This window comes from Solanum pennellii, chromosome 4 (assembly GCF_001406875.1).
Source record: "Solanum pennellii chromosome 4, SPENNV200".
Classification (NCBI taxonomy): Eukaryota; Viridiplantae; Streptophyta; class Magnoliopsida; order Solanales; family Solanaceae; genus Solanum; species Solanum pennellii.
The window spans coordinates 36,342,131-36,345,984 of record NC_028640.1 but is presented as its reverse complement, the minus strand read 5'-3'; positions in this window follow the sequence as shown (position 1 = coordinate 36,345,984).

Genomic DNA, 3,854 nt, shown 5'->3' with positions numbered 1-3,854 from the left:
ATAAGCTGAGGTGCACATGTCCAAGGAGGGACCAGGGCCAACACATTATTCTCAGAAAAGATCAGTCAGGGTGAACAAGAAAGGTCTAGTTTAAGCTCAAATCATTTAGATCAAAGAAGGATAAATTTCATTCGGTTTTCTTTTATTTAGGCTAAAAATGGCTATATTGAATAAGGGCCTATGATCCTTTCCTAATTGTCTATTACAACTTACTTTTAGCAGGACTAACCAGGGAAGTTCAAGCTCAGTACAAATAGTGGCTATTCAAATCATCCTCACACTCACTTGACATCTCATTACTCTACCAGATTATCAGACACCTAGTTCGAATTTTAGACTTAGGGTCATGCAGTGGTGTACCTCTATGTCATGCTTAGAGCCACACATTTATCAATTACTATGCCTAGTCATGCATCATTTTCCATTTTCTCAGGATAACATTTTAGCCATCATTCTTCAAAATTAAACTATGTACTCAAGATATAGACATGCCGGTTCAACAGAAAAATAATCAGTCTCTTGGGGCAAAAGAACATAGGCAAGAAAACCACAAAAGAGGATAGTGAATTGGGCTACTCAGACTTCACCCTAGCACTCACTTTCCATTTACCCCACCCCAACAAAAAGACATTCAACTGTCCTCAATGCATAAAAAAATTGAAATACAAGAGTGGTAGGTGAAGCAAACCTGGGCGCAAAGCGCCGACGATCAGCAAGCTGGTGGGTCCGGTTCCCCGGAACCCACTACCTCTGTAATCTGGACACCCTCAGTGGTGTCCTCAACATCAACAGCACTATCAGCAGTGCCTCCCGCTATCTCCACATTTCTGGAGCTAGACGCCTCAGCAGCTAACTCTCCTGCTCTCATCTGACGCGCCTCCTCCTCGACAAACGAGGCTCTCCTTGCAGCCTCTATCTCACGGCACTCCTTGTTCCATGCTCGAGCTTCATCCTCCTCTCGACCCCTATGCCTCTTGGCATGCTCTCGAGGGGGAGGTGGTGAAATCTATGAAGTGGCGAATAGGGCCGCCATCACTGTGTCTTCAGCAAGCTCTGCAGAAGGGGCCTCAGACCCAGGCAGCCTAGCCTCTAAGATCATGTCGATGTCTGTGCGAAGACTGTCGAACGCAGCCTGAAGGATCGACACATCCACCTGAGGGGCTGGTCAGGCTAACACCCGCAACTCAAAAGCGTCCAAGCGCTAACGAACCTCAGCGATCTTCCGCTCTGTGTGCTGGACCATCCTCCACTCCAAGCGCTCTTCTGCCTCAGCAATAGACTTCTGCATCCAAGGCTGGATGTGATGCAGAAGTGTAGGCATCTGTGCCTCTAAAATCTGGACCCTAGCAAGCGGGACCAGAGAGGGGAAAGGGGATGAATGAGAGGAGCTCGGGCAGTGCTACTACCCGGGATAGACTCGATCGGGGTAGTGTCAGTGGAAGCCGCCTGCATAGCCGTGCGGGCCTGTGCTACCGTATCAGCCAGATTATCACCAAGTGGAGGCAACTCTGGACGGGGCCCTCTGCGTGGAGCCAACTCATTGGCCTCATCCCTGATGAGGCCGATATCAACAGTGCCCAGCGGGGTCTTGAGCTGATCAACGTGCCATATAGGCACACCTGTGAACCTGCATAGAGAAAATATCATGCACGGGAAAGGGTAAATAGTTGTGACCTTAAAAGCCCTCTCGTGCATGACTGCCTGTAGAAGCCATGCAAAATCCACCTCAAACCCGGCTATCATCGCCGCCATCAATACTGCTCGATCCCATGTGACTATATTATCAGCGGCTGTGGGGGAAAGGCAGTGGTGGACAGTCAACCACAAAAACTTCGCCGTGAAGGTCAGGTTGGCCTTCTTGATGGCTCCCTTCGGCTCGGTCACCTAGTCAGCACCCTCTCCATCAACGGACAAATGTAAGGCCATCCACCTCTTGGTGGTCTCTCTCAGGGTTGGCTCACGCAGGAATTGTCCGTCTTTGACAATCTGCCACCGGTAGTCAAACTCGGCGGTGAGAGGGGTCCGATTGGCATCAACATTTTCGTCGTATAAATACAGGCGGATGGCAGTCAGGGAGATATCAAACTGAATGCCACGTACTTGGACCGGCTCCAGTGGGACCTGTTTGGCGGGGGCAGCCCTCCTATCAATCTGTGATCTGATAGTCGCTACGTATGAGGCGTAGAACTCTCGGACCAACTCTTTAGTATAACGTCCAACGGACGCGCTGTCCACTCCAGTCGATGTCTGGTGAAGAGATTGTGGATCTCTGGCATTGTCGGGAGACTTCCCGTAAGGACCCGCCTCTCCAATGTAAGTGTTCGAGTCATGAATCCTTTGTCATTCAAGAACTTTGCATCGAATATACTTGATACTGCCCGTCGACACACCACCGGTTGGGCTGGTCGGTAATCGGGGTGAGAGCACGAGTTGGTGAACCGGGTGTGGATTCCGAACTGGCGGCCTCATCAGACGAGGCAGACTCTGCAGCGGTGGCGGGTGCGGGAACCTCAGCAGATCCGAAGGCTTCCTCCGACCACAAAACTCCTAAGGAGCCAGATGCTCCTTCTTCATTAGTAGGTGACCCAGAAGTTGTGCCGGTCAGTGTGCGCTCCTCATCAGACTGGGAGGCAGTGACTACGCCGGACGCCACCTTTTTGGGTGTGGATCTGGCAGCACGTGCAGCTCGGGATTGAGTGGAAGTGCCTGGGGGCACGTACTCGGGGTCACGCTCATCATCAGAGCCAATGACCAGGCGGGCAGACAGGGCGACAGACTTTGATCACCCTCGTGCGTAGACTCGATCTTGTTTTGGTGCCATAATAGATAGTACCTGTAAAAAATCAATATAAGTACTAGAAGGAGCAGACAAGACTAGAAAAACCACACAAAATAAATAAAAGATTTAAGATGTAATGACATTTCTACAGTAACAGTGAAACACGATGGGCCAAGTGAAGGCTCGTCTTGAGTATGACGGACCGTCATGGGGTCCGTAGTGTCTTACTTATACTTTGTTTATATGGAGAACCCTGAAAGAGATTCTCTGACAAGTATGACGGTATATGCAGGACGGACCGTCACGGTACAACGATTTGTCGTAGGTTTTCATCAGAGGACACCTGAGAGATATATGGAGACCCTTAGGAGAGGGGTCTCTGAACATCATAACGGTCATGCAGGACGGATCGTCGAGGGTATGACGGTCCGTCATAGTTGTCCGTAAGAGGACACTTAGAAAAAGTATGGAGACCCTTAAGAGAGGGGTCTCTGACCGTCATAACGGTTATGCAGGACGAACCATCGTGGGTATGACGGTCCGTCGTAGTTGTATGTTTGAGGACACTTAGAAAAATAGAGAGAGACCCTTAGGAACGGGTTCTCTGACAACCAGAACGGTTGTGTAGGACGGACCGTCGTGGGAATGACGGTCCGTCGCATGTGTCCGTTGGAGGACACTTAGAAAAAGTGAGAGACCCTTAGGAATAGGGTCTCTGACAACCACAACAGTTGTGCAGGACAGACCGTCGTGGGAATGACGGTCCGTCGCATGTGTCCGTTGAAGAACATTTGGAGAAAATTGGACAGTGGGGTGACAGGGCTGTTGGAATGGACCCAAAGACGGTCCGTCGTGGGTACGACGGTCCGTCATCGGGGTCTCGTTCTGTAACTCAGTGACAGAACTGGGGATGCCCCATTCATCCCCTAAGACCCAAATCGAATTGGTAGTGTTTTAACCTACATTTGTCTAACCCAAATACCTAGTAAACTAGCAATGCTAAAGCACCTATTTCTAGGGTTTTAACACGGAAATTTCGATGATTTTCAACCTAGGTCAGACAGAATTTTATTAA